The sequence below is a fragment of the Mirounga leonina genome, unplaced genomic scaffold, assembly GCF_011800145.1.
Source record: "Mirounga leonina isolate KUSES-001 unplaced genomic scaffold, KU_Mleo_1.0 Mir_195, whole genome shotgun sequence".
Taxonomy (NCBI): domain Eukaryota; kingdom Metazoa; phylum Chordata; class Mammalia; order Carnivora; family Phocidae; genus Mirounga; species Mirounga leonina.
The window spans coordinates 799,249-822,743 of NW_023270490.1; the positions used below are offsets into that span (position 1 = coordinate 799,249).

Consider the following 23,495-nt stretch of genomic DNA (forward strand, 5'->3'; position numbering starts at 1 on the left):
AACTTTAGTTTACTAAAGTTTACTTAAGTTTAGTTAAGTTTAAACTTAAACTAAATAAGTTTAGTTAATGCATATCCAATAAAGTAGAATATTATAATTCTAAAGAAACTAATTTTCTTAGCAACAACCTTGTCTATAGTTCATAAATCATTTTTAATTAACTTCATGAAGGATTATAGCAATAATTTAGGGGACAGCCTCCTACAACACACAGGTTAATGAAATATCCTCCTCCCGATTTACTTCTAAGTAGTTCCCGCCCCCCACAAACCTTTGAATCAACCTACAAGTTTTAATGTGGCTGTAGCAATCTATCACAACAAACAAAAGTACACGGTAAGTCTATTTCAAGGGAATGATGAATCGAGTTCATTTTAAAAACTGAGTATTACTGAAACAGACTTTTTTCAAATTGGTCTGAAGTTCTAGTGACCAAAAAATCATTCTAGCTATGGTGACACACAGAAAAAATCACCCTAAACAAAAAGCACCCGAGCATAATTAGAGATGAAGTTGGTTCAATGGAAAGAGCTCAGAACCCCACTCCAGTTACCTGGCCTCCCAGACAGGCCTCAGTATCCACAGCCACTATGAACAGACATCTGCAAAGACGTTTTCCAGTATCAGAAATACAAAATAAAGTGTCTACTTCAACTCCTAGCACCAAGGAAGAGCTCGCTGAACAGCAGCTTTTACATCATTAGATAAATTCAATCTGACCCTTCAGATTCCTTTCCTGCATCAAGTAACCCTCACCCTGTAATCCTAACCTACCTAGCACATGGTTAAGAGCTCAATAAATAGTAGCAAGTATTATCATCCAGCAAATTTACTAATCCTGTCCTCAGCTACATAAACATCTATAAATATAAACTTATAGCTACACATCACTTGTAAAAAACATTTTAAATGGGAACAGAGAACATGCTGACTAAAATCAACCCACTCACTGGGCAACCAGTTCTAAAGCTACATCAAATATAGAGATAATCTAATGAACAATCCTTTCCATTTAGGCAAAGACCCCAGGGCACTTAAATTTTTTTTTAAGATTTTGTAGTCTGGTAGACTAACAAAAATCTTCTAGAACAATTATGACCTCTGTATCATATAATAAAATAGCCTGGTTTGCTTCATTACTGTTATAAACTCACAAAGTCATCACACTTCTCCCCCAAATTAGATTCCAGATTAAACAAAAGCAGATGGGCTACAAATTTAATATTGAGAAGACTAATTTTTAATCGAAAGCAAATACTTTCTTGGACAGATTTTCCTACTTTTGCTTTCAGTAAATATACTCTGAAGGAGCCCCCTGAATATACTCCTTTAACAAATAAAGGAACATGTATAATTCCAGAAAATATAAAATTAAGTTTGCAGAGAATTTGTTTCTACCTCCTCTTATCTGGTGACATAAATCACTTTTATATCAACCTTATTCACTACTTTGGGAATGTACATATTAAAAAAAAATTAAGTTCTTTGTAGTAATTTCCTCATTTTACCATTTTTTAAATAATAAATAATTTTCTTTGGTAAGGTTTTCTAGTTCAGAGCATTAAACTGTCACAAAACAGATCTCCAAGCCATCCATCTAGGAGTATTTGTTAAGATCAACATAGCTATATATTTGTAATCCTATTATCTCCTTAGCAGGTGAGAACAAAGGATTTGGCCAACATTATTCAAGCTTTGTAATACTTGATTTACACATAAGCACACCTTATCGCAAAAATTCATTAAACATTTCTTCAAAAAAGCAAAAAGTTCTGGAGTCAAAGCAAAATTGGAAACAAACAAATCAACAAAGCCCTTGGCTTTTAAAGGTCTAGAAACACCTTAGAGAGCTGCCTCACTTAAAATTCACTGTGGTGGGCGCCTGGGTGGCTCAGTTGGTTAAAATTCACTGTGGTGGCTACGTATGCTCAAGTGTTTAGTGTGCTGATGCTGCAATTTATTTTGAAATGTACGGAAAAATAAAATGGACTAATGAATTCAAAGAGACAGACAAATGGAACAGACCTGATAAAACAAGTAGAGCCAAATGTCAATGGCAGAGAGCAGGTGGCAGATACAGAGGCATATAGTAAATTTCTTTAAACTTGGTTATATGTTTGAAAATTTTCATAATAAAATGTCAGGGAAAAATAAGGATAGCAAATAACATGTCTTCTCATTCAATCTCTAACTCATAATTTTTTTTTTTTTTAAAAGATTTTATTTATTTATTTGACAGAGACACAGCGAGAGCAGGAACACAAGCAGGGGCAGTGGGAGAGGGAGAAGCAGGCTTCCCGCAGAGCAGGGAGCCCGATGCGGGACTCGATCCCAGGACCCTGGGATCACGACCTGAGCCGAAGGCGACGCTTAACGACTGAGCCACCCAGGCGCCCTCTAACTCATAAATTACACTTTTTGGAACGGCATAAATGCTAAATCTTGATTTTAATGAGGTTTTATTTAAGGAAAAGCTCATATAGAAAATTATACTAGAAGCATGTTAGCTACAAAGGTCTCTGTCACCAAAAGTTTACAATTTAAAACAACCTGTTTAGGTTTAGTGTGAAGCAAAAGGTCTAGTGTGAAACAAAATTTGTCATAAAATTCTCTCAACATTTCTGAAAGCTCTCATTTAAAAGGGGGAAGAATTTACATTTCCCCAACCTGAGCAATTCTGTGCCACTAAATATGACAGTGAGTAAGACGATCCAGTGTGGAGGCTCATAAAAACAAGGTCCCTGGAATTGACTTACTGACATCCAACTAAACGATGCTTTTTTCACGAAAGTTTCATTTTTATGCTGGTGAATTTCACTTTCACTCCATCCAGTAAAAGGGCAAGAGAGAAAGTTGCCCTGCAAGCTGAGAGAGCCACTCTGTGCCTCCTTTATTAAATATCTTCATTGTCTTACTGAGGGGAGACTGGATGAAGCAGCACAGTACAGGCCAACGTTTAACGATTACACTCAGAATAATTTTAATGGATAAGACTTCAGAAATGAGGGGGGGAAGTTCTATGAGTCATACTCCTTTCTAAACTTAAAATAATCTGTATATACATGGGTTTTCTGGCTGAATCTTAAAAGAGAGCAATTTAGTCTGAACAAACTGTATTTATGGTAACAATTCCAAATACTTAAAAAAGTTTGACTTTAAGCCTCCTGGGAAGCACTAAGCATTTTTTAAAATAAAGCACATTTTGTGCCCTTTCTTAGATACCAGATTTTTTTTTCTAATTTTAAGAGGTATGCACAGCCCTCTCCATCTCCCAGACTGTAGTAAAACATAACATACGTTTTCACTACACCTGATCAAGCGCAAAGTAAACCTACATAATTGAAATTACAATTATCTAAAAGTAAATTACAATTGTCGAAAAGCTGTGAACAGCCCATGACCAGAAATTTAAAAATTAAGTAACAATGACAAATGTAATATTCCTGTCAACTTCAATTCTAGGAGAAATCTCTTTTCAGACAAGGAAGAAAAACATGAGCATCTAGGCTCCGAAATTCATTCATACTTACTAAAAATAATTCTACAACAAAGTTTTGAAATCAAATATCCTTTGCTTAATTCTTAACCTAATGTGACAGCAGCATATTTACACAACTACTGTAAAGAAACTTTGAAAGTTTCATTATGAATTATTAACTGTAGTTTAATTTTGACACAAAGTTATTCTCCATTGTAAGTGGTTTAACAAGTAGGTCTCCACCAAAACAGGCTTAGGGATATCTGTATTTCTGATTCCTTTTCAATTATAACCACTAACAGCTCAAGAACTGTTGCTTTTGTACACAAAAAAGCAAGGCAATATTTTGGACATGACTGAATGGAATAAGCACTGAACCAAGAGCTAATTTGGCCACTCATTTTTTTTCCTGCTGTAATCATGTGTAAACAGAGATGAGAAGACCAATAAACAAAATGAGAACTATGATTCCACTAAAAGTAAATTCCGTGACAGATTAACAGTCTGAGATGATCTTGTAAAATTATATGATGTTTAGGATTTGTTTCAAAATAACCCAGTTTGGGGGAGGAGGTACTTCATGAAACAAGATGACCTTGGCTACAAGTTAATTATTGTCAAAGCTAAGTGACCAATACATGGGGGTTCTCTACAGTTATCCAATTTTTCATGTTTTCCATAATAAAGAGTTTTTTAAAAAGGTTATCGACGGCAATATTAAAACATCATTTCCCCAACACTACAATTTTCGATGTGGCAGAAGACATGCGTGTTGTACAGCTATTTCTTAGGTGTTCTGAAGAGTCATCCAACCAAAGATTTTAAACTAGAAATGACGGTAAGGCTCTGTCAGAAAATTACAGAAAAATGTCAACAGGCCACTTTATATCACATGTAATCAAGAGACAGGTGTAATTCAAAACAGCTTTAAATTCAGTAAAGACATTTATTACCTAAAACAACTCTACAGTATAGGAGGATCATTCAGGTGAGCAAACACACACGCACTACTTGTTTGTAAATTTGAACCTCTATGAGTTGCATTTCCTTAAGGAAAAGTACACATATACAACTAGGTAAAGAATTAAAAGAAACTCAGTATCTTTAAATAAAGTTGCTGTTTTAAAAATCCCACCTGTCACCAGGAGGACCGAAACTGCTCCCCCTACAATCCAACTGTATTTTTAGTTTTTACTTCAACAAAGAGCAATGTAATTTATATTTGGTAAGCACACCGATTCCTGAAAGATCAAGATCAATCAAAAACCCGGATTAACTCTCTTTCCCCCACCCTCTAAACAATTAAAGCTACAAGCAGAAGGGAAGAGTGACCTTAAAAACGTCCCCACAGCCAGAGAACAGAAGCAGAACAGACTGAAGCACACATCTTCGCCGGAACAGGAGAAAACTTCCACATAAGCAATACTGCAACACGGAGGTGGGGCAAGGGCTTAAAAGGAAAGTCGGCCAACAGGGACGGAGGGAATAAAAGCAAAGCTGCAGTGAAAAAAAGTTAGAAGTTAGAAATGTAGCGCAAGAAAGGACAGACATATTTTTTGCCAGCTTCCTACACCGCCCCCTCCAGAGCCTGACACAGAGCAAGTGCTCCAGAAAGGTTTGCTGAACTCAAGGAAAGCTTCTGCCAGCAACTTTCCCAGAAATGAAATGACAACAAGAAGCCGGATGATGGCAGAAAAAAAAAAAGACAGGTTGCCCATACCGAGGGAGCTGGTGAAAATCTTGTAGCTGGCTCAGCGGAGGAGATGGAAGTAACAGCATCTTTTACAGTCTGCCTACTTACAGAGTGTCCCAATTAAACGTACGCCCCTTTCAGATGTTAACAACCCAAAACAAAAGCCCGGGCGCTGGCGGTGGGCACGCTAAATATTTCTGCCTCAAAGAAAACCCAAACGGGTAGGTAGGTCAACTTGTATCCCACTTTACCCATTAAATTATACCTTAATATCACGCTAATAAATTATGCAGACGGTTTATTGGGACACGCTGTGGGTCTGGCACTCTGATAAGCGCTTCACACGCCCCATTTCACGGAACCTTAACAGCCTGAAGAGGCAGGAACCGCATTAGCCCCTATTTCCAACCAAGACACAAAGAGTTTAAGTGACTTGCTTAAGGGAGTAGCGCTGGGGTTTGTACCCGTGCTGGACACCTGGGCTGTGCTCGTAACCACTACGCTCCAGATCCAGCTGCGGAGATTTAGACGCTCCGGATCTCAGGGACCTGAAGCGGGGACCCCCACCCCATCCCCCGCCCCAGGAATAACTTCGGCATCCCCACGCACGAGGAGGAATTAGGAAAGGCGGCGTGGCACCTGTTTCTTGCCCCAGCAAGGGGTGGACGAGCTGGAGCGCCTGGGGTCCAGGCCGCGGGGCGCCCCGAGGCGGGGGGCGCGGGAGGACCCGCCTCCTCCGGGAAGGCCCCGCGGGCGGGACAGAGGCCCGGGGAAGAAGGCCAGGCGCGCGGGCCCGCCGAGGCCTAGGCCCCACCCGCCGCCCCCCTCCCCGCGGCCGCGGCGCCCGCGCGGGCCCCGCCAGGCCCGGCCCGGCCCGGCCGCCTCACCTGGCTGCTGCCCCGAGCTCGTCCCCCGGCCGGCAGTCCTGGGCGGCGGCGGTGGCGCCGGGGAAAGCGAGGAGGGGAAGGAAGAAGGGAGAGGAGGAAGGGAACGGCGGAGGGAAGAGGCGGAGTGGCCGCGGAGGAGGCGGGCGCCGCCGGGCCGGGGGGGGGGGTCAGAGGAAGGGGGAGCCAAGCCAGACGCGGCGGCCGCCGGCGCAAACGCTGAAGAGCCGCTCCGGCGCCCGCAGCCCCGCAGGAAGTGACGGGGGAGGGGCCTGCGCCCGCCCCCGGCCCCCGCCCGCCTCCATGCCCGGCCCCACCCCCACCCGCGGTCCGAACCACAAGTCCCGGCGGGCGCTGCGACGGCGCCTGCTCTCGCAAGGCACTCCGGGAGCCTGGTGGGCTGGAGCCTGGTCGGGCCGGGTCGCGGCGGCCCACCCGGGTCCCCGGGGCCTGCTGGGAGTTGTAGTTCTGCTGGGAGTTGAGGGCTGCCCGGGGACCCGCAACGAGGCTGGGCCGACCTTCTTAACTCCGCCCCCCTCCCGTCGTTCTTCCCGTTTTCCTCTCTGTCCTTCCTTTTCCGCCTCCGTTCCTTCTTTCGCTCCTTCCTTTAGTTTCTCCTTCCGTAAATGTTTATTAAACGTCTGCTGTGTGCAAAGTACTGCTCCAAGAGTTGAGAATATAGAAGTGAACAAAGAGGCAAAAATCCCTGCCCTCAGAGAGCTTACGTTCTAGTGGGGGAAGCACATAATAAATAAAACCAGTTATTTTTATAGTCAGAGGGCGAGAAGTGCCAGATTGCTCTTTCTTTCACCCAGCTCTGGATAAACTAAAGGGGTCTTAGGGGGGTTGGGGTTAATGGTGGGGAATTTCGGACTTCCAGAATCACACTCAGCAAAGAATAATGTGCGCATTGTGAGAGGTCCAGGAAACAGTGAGTGAGGGGAAGAGCTGCAGATGCCCAGGCGTCCTCTTTCCTGCTCACTCTGGGACTACTTCCCCACTATTTAAAAATGGTTTATTTTCTCTCTGCCTATCTTTCTCGGTATCTTTCAATCTAGCTATTGCTCAATCTTTCTTGCCAAGGCAATGCAGTTTAATTTGCATAAGTTCATGATATGAGGTCCTGTGGCTGAAGGGGCCTCTCCAAACATGGCTTTGGGACCTTGCCCCTGGCCCAGAGGACACTTTTCTCTGGACCAGGCCCCCTTACTCTGCTTCTTGTAAAATGCAATGAGATTGAATTTCGGGACATCAAGAACAGTCAAAGGACTTTCACTGTCCAGTTAGTGCCAGTCCAAGACAGTGGTAAGCAACAGTCAGATATTGTCCAGCCCTCTGCTAAAGGAGAATTGTCTTCTCTTTCTAACTTCTAAGCAGTCGACCCCATAGCTCACTGGGTAAAGGAGCGGACACAGAGGGGTTTCTCTAAACTCAAAGCTGAGGTCCCCACACAATTTCTTCAGAGGTGTAAAGGTAGAAGGGGATGTTCTGACCCATTTTACTATCACCTGTGGGGACCCAAGTGACGGGCAGATGACTTCCAGTCTCCACTTATTTCCCTCCTTCCATATATTGAAGGGGCGATCCCTCTATTTTTTTTTTTCCCTAATCCCAATTTTGGATTTTATTCCACAATTTGGATCCTGATACAGCTGGGCCTCAGTTTCCCCCTTAGTTAAAGAAGAACAATTTCCTATCTTACCCAGTGGACATGAGAATCAGTAGAGTTTGATACCCTGTCTCATATCCCCCATCTGAAGAGTGATAGGACTCTCTTTAGAGTTGTGAAGTTCTAAGCGTGCTGCTGTGAGCAGCCTAAGCTGCGATCTGCTCTTGCTAGTGACCGATCATGTGTCATTCCAGGGGTCACATGTTCTTAGGGTACTGCCTCCCCCTTCCTCCCCCCACCCCTAGCAATCACTGATCTTTTTACCAACTCCATATTTTGCCTTTTTCAGAAATGTCATATAGTTGGAATCATGCAGTCTGTAGCCTTTTCAGATTGGCTTCTTCCTGTTAGGAATATGCAAAGTTCCCTCCATGTTTTTTCATGGCTTGATACCTCTTTTTCCATTTTTTAATAGATACACAGATAACATGAAGTATAATTTTTTTTTAGATAAAAATCAACTTCTCACAGGGTTTTTATTGATTTGCATGTTCCCATTCCTTATTATAAATGTATATAATTTACATTCTAGGAAGGAACACAGAATTTAGTGTAATTTACTTAATGGTTACAGTTTCTTATTTCCACCTTCATCTCTAAGAAAAATAAATAATTCCTTTATTATTGGCAAGAGTCAAGAAGTCTGCAGGCCCTTAGAAGAGAATTTAACTCACAATACAAAGAGAGAAAACAAATCTAAGTGACCCACTCCTGAACCCAGTCAGCCCCACAGCTAACCTCTGCCTCAGTTAAATACAATTCCTTGATTACACAAAGCGAGTTCAGAGTCATTCTCAAAAAACAAGGAGTGCTGAGAACAGCCCTGTGGTCAGGTGGCTGGGGACCACCTGAACCTGAAGGGGTCATATGTATTGTCTGACCAATCTGTAGCCCTGTGCTTGATCTGTGCTGACCCGAGGGAAAAACAAAAACACCCCCCCCCTCGCAAAAAAAACCCTAAGGAGTATTAAATCTTCAGCTTGTTGTTGTTTTTCTTCCTTTTTCTTTCATCTGTGTTTCTAGTTTTAATTAGTTGCTATCATTCTAACACTTACGTAATAACCTGGGTTTGGGGGCACCTGGGTGGCTCAGTTGGTTAAGCGTCTACCTTCGGCTCAGGTCATGATCTCAGGGTTATGGGATCCAGGCCCACTGCGGGCTCCCTGCTCAATGGGGAGTCTGCTTCTCCCTCTGCCCCTCCCCCCCACCCCCCCCCGTCTGTGTGAATGTGCGCATGCGCATTCTCTCTCAACTAAATAAAATCTTTAAAAAATAATAGTAATAATCATCTGGGTTAGTATCAGCTCTTTAAAAATGAGGCAGATTTGGCTGCACAGAGCCTGCAGAGTGACAGCTACACCCTATAGGTGGGCACATACTTTTCATGTCACTGCAGTCCCCACCCTACCCATGTCTCTCTGTTTATGTTATTTTCCTGTTCTTGTTGACATTTAAGTTTACCACACCTGGCCTACTATGTAACTGCATGCTTTTCTGTGGAGCTGAAGACTTGTCAGGAAGACAGACCCTGGTCAGAGAATCTCCAAATGCAATGGTGATGAGTACAGGAAAGAAAGGTACATGGTATTATGAGGGCACTATGAACCCAGGTTTCAAGGTTTAGGGACAGTGCTTCAGCAAAGATCTGAAGAATATGTACAGGGTAACTAGGCAAAAGGGGTGCAGAAAGGGTTCCAAGTAGGAGGAAAAAATGTACAAAACCACATGGCCCAGATGCTAGTTACTATTGCTACAAAACACATCACTTCCAAATGGAGTGGCTTAAAAGAACAGTAATCATATTATCATCTCTCATAGATCCATGGGTCAGGAATTCGGAAAGAGTTTGGCTAGACTCTTCTAACTTGGGTTTCTAATGTAGAACTGGACCACTGGGTGATAGAACACCTGGGGGCTGGCCGGGCCTTTCCCTCTTCATGGAGCCTCAGAGACTGTCCACGGGGCCTCTGCATGAGCTACTATGGGCTTCCTCACAGCATGGCGACCTCAGGGCTGTCAGACTGTTTACACGGTGGCTGAAGGCTTCAAGAGTGAATGTCCCGGAGAGCAAGGCAGAGTTGCATTTGCCTTATGTGACCTAGCCTCGGACATCATATAGAGTCACGTCTGCTGTAGTGTCCTGGCTACAAATGAGACGTAAGCCTGTCCAGATCCAAAGGGAGGGGGATTAGACTCCACCTCCTGTTGGGAAGTGCAAATGGCAGGTCTGGAGCTCAGAGGAGAGTCAGAACTGGAAACGTAATGTGTGAGTGGGTAGCATTTGAGAGTTAACTGAAGCCTCAGGTGTGGATGTTAGTGGATGTTAACACCTGATGAATGAACTCTGCTACACTCTCATGGCCCCTTAGCAGAACATTGCACCCTTATAATTATTTGATTTTCTGCTGAGTTTGCTCTGTTTGGCTAGGACTATGTGATCAACTTCCATGAGAGCAGGGACTCAGGCTGTCTTGATCATCATGGTGTCCCTGGCCCCTAAGACAGTGCCTGTACACATACATTTCCATCAGCTACTGAAGAACCACAGCCTCTCATTTGTGCTAGAGTCCCTAAAAAAACAAGGAACACCTGTAAGTTTGATTGGTGTATGTCAAAATCACTCATAGTATATGTTGCAAGGGCAAACACAGTTGAGAACTACTTGCTAGTCCAGTAATTCTCAGGATTATTTGAGGTAGACTGCTCCTCTGGGGCTATTTCAGCATCTTAGAGGGAGAGCATTTTATCTTAGAAGATGAAATGACATCATTACATCTTGACATCGTGACATCATGATGACATCTTGACATCTTTTTGTCAAAAAAAGACATCATTTACAAATCAGTAAAAAAAAAGAAAATTCCTAGGAATAAATTTTACAATAACGATGCACAATCTATACGAAGAGAAGATTTAAATTCTACAGAAGGATGCAGAAAAAGACTTGAATAGAAATATAAGCTATGTTCTTGACTAGCAAGACTCTGCATCATTAAGATATCAGAGATACTGAGATCCTTTTTTTAAGATTTTATTTATTTATTTGACAGAGAGACAGAGGGCGCTAGCACAAGTAGGGGGAGCTACAGAGGAAGAGGGAAAAGTAGGCTCCCCGTTGAGCAGGGAGCCTGACCTGGGGCTCAGTCACAGGACCCTGGGATCATGACCTGAGCTGAAGGCAGACACTTACCTGACTGAGCCACCCAGGTGCCCCTATGGAGATCCTAATTAAAAAAAAAAAAAGCAAGACTTTATTTTGGAACTAGATGAGCCAAGTCTTCTTGTGGAAAAACTAACAAGAAAACATTTCTGAAAGTGCCTGCCCAAGTAATAAACATATTATCATGTCGTACTAGTTAAAACTGTTACGTGGGCTCCTGGCTGGCTCACTCAGTAGAGCATGCGACTCTTGATCTCTGGGTCATGAGTGTAAGCCCGACAATGAGTGTAGAGTTTACCTTAAAACAAAACAAAACAAAAACAAAAACAAAACCTGTTAGATATTAGTGTCTAATTAGTTCAACAAATCAGCAGAAGAGAAATTCCCAAATAGACACAAATACAGGTAGGCATTTATTATTCAATAAAGGTGGTATTTCAAATTGGTGAAGATAAGAGATTTCATGCAATAAATGATTTGGGACAACTACAAAACACCTGTGGGGAAAAAAGAGTTAAATCCATCCTTCATATCTTACACCTGGAAAAATGCCAAATGGATCAAGGATTTAAATGGAAAGAGGGAAACCATAAAAGTACCAAAAGAGTTTCTGGGAGAAGTGGAGAAGACCCTTTTGATTATAACACAAAATTCAGAAGACTTAAAGGAAAAGATTGTTATATTTGATTTCATGAAAATAAAATATAATCATGGGAAGTAAAGAAACAAATGACAAACTGGAAAAAAATTGCATCTGAAGCACAGAAAGGCAAGCTTTATTTTATTTTTAAAGTTTATTTTATTTATTTAAGTAATCTCTACACTCAACGCGGGGCTCAAACTCATGACCCTGAGATCAAGAGTCACAGGCTCCTCTGATGGAGCCAGCCATGCGCCCCAGAAAGACAAATTTTATAACATGTAAAGAATTATAACATGTCCTATGAATTACAAAAAGATTAAAACCCAATAGAAAAATGGGTAAAAGATAGCAACAGACAGTTCATGGGAAAGGAAAAACAAGCTGTTCTTAGAAATAACACCATGAGGGGCGCCTGGGTGGCTCAGTCATTAAGCGTCTGCCTTCAGCTCAGGTCATGGTCCCAGGGTCCTGGGATCGAGCCCCACATTAGGCTCCCTGCTCCTCGAGAAGCCTGCTTCTCCCTCTCCCGCTCCCCCTGCTTGTGTTCCCTCTCTCGCTGTGTCTCTCTCTATCAAATAAATAAATAAAATCTTAAAAAAGAAAGAAAGAACACCATGAGGGGTGCCTGGGTGGCTCAGTCAGTTAAGCACTGACCCTTGGTTTTCAGCTCATGTCACGGTTGTGAGATGAAGCCCCTCATCGGACTCTTTGCTGGGCATGGAGCCTGCTTAAGATTCTCTCTCTCCTTCTCCCTCTGCCCCCTGCAACTCTCTCCCTCTCTTAAACGAAGGAAGAAAGGAAGGAAGGAGGGAGGGAGGGAGGGAAGGAAGGAAGGAAGGATGAACACCATGAATTCAAGGATATTAATGGAAATACAGTTTGTAATAGCAAAAGTTTGGAAATAACATCAATGTCCATCGACCTAAGACTGGCTAAATAAATTACGACAAATTCTTACAATGGAATAATAATCAATGGTTAAAAAAAAAAAAAAGAACGAGGAGAGAGACTGCAAAGAGAATGAGAAACAAGCTACAGACTTGGATAAAGTATTTGCAAATCACATATCTGATAAAGGATTTGTATCCAGAATACAAAGAACCCTAAAGACTCAACAATAAGAAAACAAAAAACCCAAGGGAGGGGCACTTGGGTGGCTCAGCCGTTAAGCGTCTGCCTTCGGCTCAGGTCATGATCCCAGGGTCCTGGGATCGAGCCCCACATTGGGCTCCCTGCTCTGCGGGAAGCCTGCTTCTCTGTTCCGCGCTCCCCCTGCTTGTGTTCCCTCTCTCACTGTGTCTCTCTCTGTCAAATAAATAAAATCTTAAAAAAACAACAACAAAAAAACCCAAGGGAAAAATGGGCAAAAGAATTGAATAGACACTTCACGAAAGAAGTTACAGAGATATGTGGGTGTCAAATAAACATGTGAAAAGATGTCATTAGGGAAATGCAAATAAAACACACATACATACACTCACAAAGAGATATCATTACACACCTTTTAGAATAGCCAAAAAATAATAAAATAAACCAACAACACCAAATAGAAGAATGAAGAGCAACAGGAATGCTTATTCATTGCGGATAGAAATGCAAAACAGTACACCACTTGGGAAGGTACTTGGCAACTTCTTTTAAAGTTAAACATGCACTAGGGCGCCTGGGTGGCTCAGTTGGTTAAGCGACTGCCTTCGGCTAAGGTCATGATCCTGGAGTCCCGGGATCGAGTCCCGCATCGGGCTCCCTGCTCAGCAGGGAGTCTGCTTCTCCCTCTGACCCTCCTCCCTCTCATGCTCTCTGTCTCTCATTCTCTCTCTCTCAAATAAATAAATAAAATCTTTAAAAAAAAAAAAAAGTTAAACATGCACTTGCCATTCAACCCAGCAACTTATGTTCACATGAAGCCCTTGCACTAATGTTTATAGTAGCTTTCTTCTTAACAGCCAAACCTGGAAACAACCAAGATGTCTTTCAATAGGCGAATAGGTAAACAAACAGTGGTCCATCCATGCAGTGGGACCCTCCTCAGCAATGAGCATAGATATGTTCATGAAACAACATAGATGAATCTTAATTGCATCATTATGGGTGAAAAAAATGAAACCCAAAAGGCTACAAATTGTTTGCTTCCATTTTTATGACATTCTGAAAAAGGCAAGATTATAGGGACAGAAAACAAATCAGTGGTTGTGAGGGGTTGGGGTGGGGGAGGTAGCTGACTAAAATCCTACATCTAGTGTTTAGGTATTTAGGTGATTGAACTGTTCTTTATGTTACCGATGTCGTGGACACATGACTGCATTTTCCCAAGCCCTTACAGAGTAAACCTTACTGTATGCAAATGTTTAAAAATCAGTAAAGATGTCCAAGGTTCCCAAGATGGAATTAGAGACCGTGACAAATGAATCTCACTGGCGGGGATGGGAAAAAAAAGAGCTGACCCTAATTAACTTTGGAAAAGTGCTTTGACTGGAAATTGTAAAGCTAAAGGCAAAAGAACTGCACATAAACACTGTCCTCTAGTTGATAAGTGTTTCTCACAGGAATGAGAAATATAAAGCACTGTGAACTGAATGAAAATGAAATTACAACATACCAAAAACTTGGGGATGCAGTTAAGGCAATCTTTAGAGGGAAATTTGTAGTATTAAAATGTTTGTATTGGAAAAGCAAAAAAAAAAAAAAAAAGTCTCAAATCAGTAGTAATCTAAGTCTCTTCCTTAAACTAGAAAAAGAAATTAAATCCTAAGCAAGCAGAATTACAGAAACAATAAAGATATGAGCAGATATCAATAAAATAGAAAGCAGTAATAATAGAGAAAATCTATGAAAACAGAAGCTCATTCTTCCGAAGGAAAAAAAAAATCAACCTCTATCCAGACTCATCAAGAAAAAAAAGTCAGAAGATTTGTGGCAGGTACAGAAAACATGTGTTTGTTAATGAACAGACCACCTCTGGATTCCAGGGGTCTGAAATGAAGCATAAAAATGTGATAACAGTATTTGCCTTTGAAGAGAAGGATTGAGTAGCCGGGGATAAGGTGGGGAAAAGACTTTTTTGCTGAAATACCTTTCAGTTTTCTTTTGAATGTGCATAATACATAATCACCTATTCAAAAATAGGGGTACCTTCCTGGCTGGCTTAGTCAGTACGGCATGCTACTCTTGATCTCAGAGTTGTAAGTTTGAGCCCCACATTGGGCCTAGAGATTACTTAAAAATACAAAATCTTTTTTTTAAAAAGTAACAAAAATAAAGTGCTTTTTATTTCAAAGAAAACATCTTCACTTGAGGAATGGTAGTTTTTATTTATTGTTTTATTAAGTCTTTAATTTATTTAAATAATCTCTGCACCCAATGTGGAGCTCAAACTCACAACCCCGAGATCAAGAGTCACATGCTGGGCGCCTGGGTGGCTCAGCTGGCTAGGCGACTGCTTCGGCTCAGGTCATAATCCCAGGGTCCTGGGATTGAGCCCCACATTGGGCTTCCTGCTCAGCAGGGGAGTCTGCTTCTTCCCCTCCCCATGCTCATGCTCTCTCACTCACTCTCTCTCTTTCAAATAAGTAAGTAAAATCTTAAAAAAAAAAAAGAGTCATATGATCTTCCAACTGAGCCAGCCGGGTGCCCTGAGTGCTGCTGGTTTTTAAAAAGCATATTCATTCATTCATGCATTCATTCATTCATTTAATATGTGGTGTTTATTATTTCCACGAATTTTTATACTTATATTGCAAATGAAGTCTTCCTAAAGCAATATTGCTTTTTATTTCATTTCTTTAAGGTTTTATTTATTCATCTGAGTCTTTAGGGTTCTTTGTATTCTGGATACAAATCCTTTATCAGATATGTGATTTGCAAATACTTTATCCAAGCACGAGCAGAGGGGAGAGGCAGAGGGAGAGGGAGAAGCAGACTCCCCACTGAGCAGGGAGCCCGATGCGGGGCTCGATCCCAGGACCTGGAGATGATGATCCGAGCCAAAGGTAGACGCTTAACCATCTGAGCCGCCCAGGTGACCCTTAAAATTTTATATAAATGGTATCATACTATTTAAATTCTTCTGTGCCTTACTTTTTGCCCCTCAACGTGACATTTTTGGGTGGTGCATCTCTATTTACATATGTAGCTTTAGTTTGTTCATTTTCACTTCTGTACACCATCACATGGGTGTAGCCCCTTGTACTTACCCAGTCTTCTGTTGACGGACATTTAGGTTGGTGGTATGTCTTGCTGTTGTAGGCACCGCCACTATCAGCATTCTTGGCGTATCTCCTCATGCAACTTGTAGATTTTACATTTCCTATATTCGTAATTGACTGTTTCCCAAAATACCCATTGATGTACCCTTTTCTAAGAGCTATCTTACCTATTGATTTTTTTATATGTATCTATGAACTATAGATATAATTTATGATAACTTTATTCTAATGCTCACAGACCTCAGGAAAATGGGGAGTAACAGTCATTCAATTTATTTATTCAATACATACTTAGATATCTACTAAGCATTAATTATGTGCCACGCACTGAGAATACTGAGATGAACAAAACAGACAGGCCCCTCCCTGCCTTCATGGAGGTTACATAAAGAACATATCTCTGCCTGGTCTTTTTCTCTTACCGACTGTCCTAAAAAATCTTGATAGGATTTTGTACAGGGATGCTATGGGCTCCAGGGTGAAATGAGAAGTAGTGATCATGAGTTAGTTCTAGGTCAACAAGGTAGCTCCTATTGGCTCAGCTGACATGGTTATCTCTCAAATTTAATACCAGGTAAGTCAGTTGGAAAAACAAAATCCTCATGATGTAAGTTTAAATTGATCCTATAGGAGAATCCATTGCTTATCTCAAGGTTATTTGGAAATAGGAGGGTATGTTTTCATATCCTACTGGAGGCAGAAGGCTACAGGGAGTCATTTCCCCTGGAATTAGAAAGCTTTTCGGTCATACAAAATAGCTTTTGGCTTCATGCAAATTATTTCTCAATAAGAGCAAAAGTGCTCTTATTATACTCAAGTATTATCTGCTCTCTAGATAATGTCTATGTTTTATTATGTAGTTTTAAAAATTAAGTTTCTTGGGGCACCTGGGTGGTACAGTCAGTCAAGCGTCCGACTCTTGGTTTTGGCACAAGTCATGATCTCAGGGTCATGGGATTGAGCCCCATGGCAGGGCTCCATGCTCAGTGGGGAGCCTGCTTGAGATTCTCTGTCCCCTCTTCCTCTGCCCCTCCCCCTGCTCTCTCTCACTTTCTCTCTCTCTCTAAAGTAAATAAATAAACCTTTTTAAAAAATTAAGTTTCTTAAAGTAATATGCACCCATAGTTTAAAAGAGACAAATAGTTTTAAGAAGCTTATCATGAAAAACAACACCCCCATCTACTCACTTTCAACTCTTTTCTTCAGGTATCTTCCTTTATATTTCTCTTTTTTTTTAAGATTTTATTTATCCATTTGAGAGAGAGAGAGAGGGAGAGCACAGAGGGAGAGTGAGAAGGAGAAACAGACTCCCCACTGAGCAGAGAGCCCAAAGTGGGGCTTGATCCTGGGACCCTGAGACCATGATGCGAGCCGAAGGCAGATGCTTAATTGACTGAGACACCCAGGCGCCCCTATATTTCTTTTTTTTTAATAGTTTATTTATTATTTTTTAGTAATCTCTACACCCAACATGGGGCTTGTACTCACAACCCCAAGATCAAGAGTCGTATGTTCTTCTAAGCCAGCCAGGCACTCCTCTTCCTTCATATTCTAAAGGACATGCCTATACTGATATTTCTTGATTCTTCCATTTAGATCTGTTGACTGTCTACCACGGAAGATGAGAATTAGTTCTCTTAGTCCTGTTCCCACCCACTCCAACACAGTAATTTCCCCTTCTCAGTTGTTCCAATATCTATCATAATTATTGATGCAATCAATATTTAATATTTACATTATTAAGCCTATATAAGTAGTATTCACCACTAAGCCATGTAAAGTATGATTACATTTCATTTCTTCTGTAACTTCCCCCCCCCAAAGTTACAAGTTGCCTTGATGTTTCATTTTCTTTTGTCACAAGATGTAGATAGGGAACTATTTCAGTCTCACTTTCAGCTGATGCTTCCCCATTCCAAAGTAAGTCTGCCTAGGCGGGACTTGTAAAAGAGGCGACTAAAAGCTGGTTATACCAGCTTTATTCATAATTGCCAAAACCTGGAAGCAACCAAGATATCCTTTAGTAGGTGAATGGATAAATAAACTGTACTACATCCAGGCAATGAAATATTATTCAGCACTAAAAAGAAATGAGCTATCAAGCCATGAGAACACATGGAGGAAACTAAAATGCACATTACTAAGTGAAAAAAGCCAATCTGAAGAGGCTACATACTGTGTGATTCCAGCTGTATGACATTCTAGAAAAAGCAAAACTATGGAGACAATTAAAGATCAGTGGCCCCCGGGGGTTTAGGTGGAGGGATGAATAAGCAGAGCACAGAGGACTCTTAGGGCAATGAAACTCTACATGATACTATAATGGTGGATAGATGTCATTATACCTTTGTCCAAATTCACAGAATGTACAACAGCAAAAGTGAGCCCTAATGTAGACTACGGACTTTGGGTGATAATGATGTGTCCATGTAGGTTCATGGGCTGTGACAAATGTACCCACTGGTGGAGGATGTTGATAGTGGAGTAGGCAGTGCATGTGTGGGGGTAGGGAGTATATGAGAATTCTCTGTACTTCTACTCTATTCTAATTTTGCTGTGAACCTAAAACTGCCCGAAAAATGAAGTCTATGAAATTAAAAAAATAAAAACTGGTTTTGTTACTTTTGGTCCCTACCCATTCAAGAGCATGAAAGGACTGTTGAAATTTCTCAAGATCAAAGAAAATGTTTGGAGAGCATTAATGAGCTGTGAGTACACTTCCGCCAGTTTGTGGGAATGAGAAAAGGAAGGCACTTCAGTAAGACCTCCTGATGAACTTGATGTGTCTCCTGAAGCTCAGGTGACATGGTAGGTGATGCCTGAGTCACACCTACCATGTGTGGCTGGCTAGCTCCTCTGATGGGGCAGAAAGAAACAGAGGTGCTGTTTCAGGTGCTGGACAGTATCCTGAGGACTAGACTTGGGGAGGCCGTGCTGGGGAAACACCAGCTTGGATCTGGTCTAAGAGGTTTTTCCCGAGGAGTGAGGTGACCCCAGTCAAAAGAGGTTGCATGTCTGGGGGCTGAGGCCAGAATTATAAGTGGTCATAAAATCAAGGGGTCTTCTGTATCCAAATGGCCAACAGACACATGAAAAAGTACTCAACATCACTTGGCATTGGGGAAATACAAATCAAAACCTCAATGAGATACCACCTCACACCAGTCAGAATGGCTAAAATTAACAAGTCAGGAAACGACAGATGTTAGCGAGGATGCGGAGAAAGGGGAACCCTCCTACACTGTTGGTGGGAATGCAAGCTGGTGCAGCCACTCTGGAAAACAGCACGGAGGTTCCTCAAAAAGTTGAAAATAGAGCTACCCTATGACCCAGCAATTGCACTACTGGGTATTTACCCCAAAGATACAAATGTAGTGATCCGAAGGGGCACGTGCATCCCAATGTTTACAAAATGTCCACAATAGCCAAACAATGGAAAGAACCTAGATGTCCATCAACAGATGAATGGATAGAGAAGATGTGGTATATATATACAATGGAATATTATGCAGCCATCAAAAAATTGAAATCTCGCCATTTGCAACGACGTGGATGGAACTAGAGGGTATTATGCTAAGTGAAATAAATCAATCAGAGAAGGACAATTATCATATGATCTCACTGATATGAGGAATTTGAGAAACAAGACAGAGGATCATAGGGGAAGGGAGGGGAAAATGAAACAATACGAAACCAGAGAGGGAGACAAACCCTAAGAGACTCTTAATCTCAGGAAACAAACTGAGGGTTGCTGGAGTGGAGGGGGGTGGGAGGGATGGAGTGGCTGGGTGATGGACACTGGGGAGGGTATGTGCTGTGGTGAGCACTGTGAATTGTGTAAGACTGATGAATCACAGACCTGTACCCCTGAAACAAATAATACATTATATGTTAATAAAAAAGGGCGCCTGGGTGGCTCAGTTGGTTAAGCAACTGCCTTCGGCTCAGGTCATGATCCTGGAGTCCCGGGATCGAGTCCCACATCGGGCTCCCTGCTCAGCGAGTGGTCTGCTTCTCCCTCTGACCCTCTTCCCTCTCGTGCTCTCTGTCTCTCATTCTCTCTCTCTCAAATAAATATCTTTAAAAAAAAATAAAAATAAAAATACATGTTAATAAAAAAAATAAAAGTAAAAAAAAAATCAAGGGGTTCTGGTTGAGCAAGGCCCCACCCATAAAGCAGATCAGAGCTCAGGGATCGGGGATGGAGGAGTGTCCTGGAAAAATCACACAAGTCAAAAGCACCCTGGAAGAGGAAGAGTCCATTGTGAACCTCTGCCACGGTCAGAGAATGCCATACTGCGTCTTCTCTCCTGTCTACACAGGCCTCTTCTATCCAGGAGGAACCAGAGACAGTCTCCTGGTGGAGAAGGATGCTGGAAGGCCCTGCGGGGAAGTAAAGAAGCCCACTGGGCCTCCCTTTCTACCTCAGGTGGCCAGTCTAAAGCAGGTCTATGTGGCAGAGGGAGAGATTATTTTATCTTAAATAAATTTGGGAGTTTTGACTCTTATTAGAGTGAATCAAATGAAATTGCCAATATTCAACCATTTTTGACTCCCACAAATGGCAACTTCATATGGTTCAGCTTAATGCATGAGCGTGGACTTTTGAATTACTGAACCGAGGTTGTCTGGAGGTTTTAAGTGACCAAGAGAATTTTATTACCTGAGAGTGACTAAAAAATCCATGAGACTTGCCCTACACTTCACTCAAGGGTATGGGGGAAGAACAATTTGAATATGCAAAGAATAAACTTTGCATCCAAGAATAAACTTCTTTCTTCCTACACCCCAGAGTTCCCATCTGTTCAACAAATTGGCTACACTTAGTTTTCTGTGTATTTATCACCAATCCATCCACAAAATCTCTGACAGAAACTGAAATTTCCTCTCAAGAGATTCAAACATATCAGGTAATCTATCACCTTATTTTCAATTTTTTTTTTTTTTTTTTTTTTGGAGACGTTCCCCCACCTTGCAGTTCTCTGTTCTTCTGCTTTGGTTGGGACTGATTCCTCTCCAGGCCTGCTGGGCAGCTGCTGCGGCGGCACCTTCTCTTGCCTCTTTCCTGGGCTGGATCTCCTGTTTCTTGGATTCCGTGAGTTCCTTTTTCATGGTTTTCTCCTTCATGCTCCACTCACTTTCTTTCTGAGAAAGTGGCCTAGAAGAGAAATTTTCGAGATCTTGCATATCTGGAAATGTCTTTATTCTATCTTCATGCTTCATGGATAATTTGGCTGGGTACAGAATTCTAGGTTAGAAATCATTGTCTTTTAGAACACCAAGTTTTTCTTATACCAGGGGAAAAATCTGTTTCTTAGTACTTTACACTTAGACGGGAAACCAACTTTTTTTATTACTCCCTCACTTCCTCTGTCTGTCTCTCCTCCTCTTCTTTTTTTTTTTTTTAAGTTTATTTATTTAAGTAATCTCTACACCTATTGTGGAGCTCAGACTCATGACCCCAAAGTCAAGAGTCAAATGCTCTTTCAAATGAGCCAGACAGGTGCTCCCACCTTCTTCTTCATCTTTTCTTTCTTCTTGATGGTGGTGGAGAAAAATTCTTTATCACTGGGTTTTCAAACTCCACAACCGTCAAGAAGCACAAAACTGTTTTCCTAACACAGGCTTGTCTTTCCATAGCAGAAAAGAAATTTGGCACTTACACTTTGTGCTGTGTTTGAAATACTCTATATAGTGAGAACACATGTAATCAGTTAAAAAATTTGCTGAATCTTGATAAATGATTTTTTTATCATTCTTAATACTAAAACTCTTCTGCTTAATTTTTTCTTTTTCTTTTTTTATTTTTATTTATTTATTTTTTTAAAGATTTTATTTATTTATTTGACAGAGAGAGACAGTGAGAGAGGGAACACAAGCAGGCAGAATAGGAGAGGGAGAAGCAGGCTCCCCGCTGAGCAGAGAGCCCAATGCGGGGCTCGATCCCAGGACCCCGGGATCATGACCTGAGCCGAAGGCAGACGCTTAACGACTGAGCCACCCAGGCGCCCCAATTTTTTCTTTTTATTAAAATTGAGATGAAATTCACATAAAATTAACCATTTTACACTGAACACTTCAGTGACATTTAGTACTTTCACAGTGTTGAGCTACCACCACCTCTACATAGTAGTTCCAAAACATTTTCATCATTCCAAAAGAAAACTTTGTATTCATTAAGTAGTTGCTCCCCATTCCCCCCTCTCTCCCAAAACTTTGGCTGCCATCAGTCTGCTTTCTGTTTCTATGGATTTACCTATTCTGGATATTTCATATAAATGGAATCATACAATAAGTGACCTTTGATGTTTGACTTCATCCACTTAACATAATTTTTTCAAGGCTCACCCATATTGTAACATGTATTAGTACTTCATTCCTTCTTATAGCCAAATAATATTCCATTGTATGGCTATATCAAAATCTGTTTATCCACTTATCTATTTATGGATGTTTGGGTTGTTTTCATCTTTGGTTATTGTGAACAATGCTGCTATGAACATTCACGTACAAGAATTTGTTTTTAAATTCTCTCAAAAAACTATTTTCAGTTCTTTTGGGTATATATTTAGGGGTTGAATTGCTGAGTCACATGGTTACTCTGTGTTTACCTCTTTTAGGAATTGCTAAGCGATCTTCCACAGCTGAACCATTTTACATTCCCACGGTGATGTACAAGTATTCTCATTTCTCCACATCTTTGCCAATGATTGTTATTTTCCTTTTTTAAAATTACAGCTATCCTAGTGAGTGTAAAGTGGTATCTCATGATTTTGATTTGCATTTCCCTAATAACTAATGATATCAAGCATCTTTTCATGTACTTTTTGGTCATTTGTATATCTTCTTTGGAGAAATGTCTATTCAAGTCCTTTCCTCACTTTACAATTGGGTTGTCTTTTAGTTTTGAATTCTAAGAGTTCTTTGTGTTTTCTGGATACTCCCCTTAACTTCTGAGGCTACCTGAATTTTCACTGTTGTAAAAATCTGGTAATATGAGTGTTACACAATGTGGGAGAGACCATTTATTGTCTAATGATATCCACTTTCCAATTTTTTTATTGCAATAGAACCCCAACTTTATTTTTAGGCTAATTATGTGCCCACAAAAAAAGACTTTTTCTAGTCCCCCCTGTTTCTAGGCATGACCACATTGTTAATTTGAAGATGTCTATTAGACATCTAAGTGGGGATATTGGCCAGACATCTGGAAATTCAAGAATAGAGTTCAGGAGGGAGGTCATTCAGTCATGACCCTGTTGTTTCCTCCCCACTGCCTTTATCCACCACATTTGAGCACCTGGCTCACACGTTCTCCTCCAACTCAACATTCATACAAACAGCTAACCCAAGATCTTGGTCATTCAGTTGTAGGACCTTCTCATTTCTAGTGACCTTCTCCTCCATCCTACTCCAGCCATCCCTCCTTATGACCATATACTAGGTCTTGACATTAAAAATAAACCTATCCAAAACATCATTCTACATTCTGGCCACAACCCTTCCAACCTCCGTATTTCATGACTCACTGAGACTATTCTAGCTAATCAGGCCTCTAATCTATTTACCCATCTAGTTTCTCCCCTTCCATCAGCCTTCTCCATCTTTCATGCCTTTCTATATTCAGCGAAACGTTATGGTCCATCATTTCAAGAACACTCTTTCCAATACCATAAACGCTGATGACCATTTGTTTTTTGATTGTACTTGTCAATCAAAATTCCAGCTATCTGCTTTGTCAGTGTCTATACTGAAAAACTCAC

The 23,495-nt window shown here is 41.3% G+C and overlaps 1 protein-coding gene and 1 long non-coding RNA gene across 12 annotated transcripts in view; both read right to left on the bottom strand.

The window, feature by feature from the left end:
* Positions 1-6,299, bottom strand: part of STAU1 (staufen double-stranded RNA binding protein 1) — a 54,729-nt gene extending 48,430 nt beyond the window's left edge. For 2 of the 10 annotated variants that reach the window (XM_035025366.1, XM_035025367.1), the window contains exon 1: positions 6,059-6,289. The gene's annotated coding sequence lies outside the window, so the exon portion shown is untranslated. Of the gene's footprint in view, positions 1-5,810; positions 5,877-6,058 lie in introns of those variants that run through there. The other 8 variants (XM_035025363.1, XM_035025361.1, XM_035025365.1 and 5 more) reach the window with 8 other exon arrangements.
* Positions 6,300-10,968: 4,669 nt separating this feature from the next.
* Positions 10,969-23,495, bottom strand: part of LOC118023952 — a 31,819-nt gene continuing 19,292 nt past the window's right edge. Inside the window, exons 5-6 of one of the 2 annotated variants that reach the window (XR_004682950.1) lie at positions 20,704-20,890; positions 10,969-11,182 (exon numbers count right to left, since the gene is read on the bottom strand). This is a non-coding gene — a long non-coding RNA (uncharacterized LOC118023952). The remainder of the gene's footprint in view (positions 11,183-20,703; positions 20,891-23,495) is intronic. The other variant, XR_004682949.1, reaches the window with a different exon arrangement.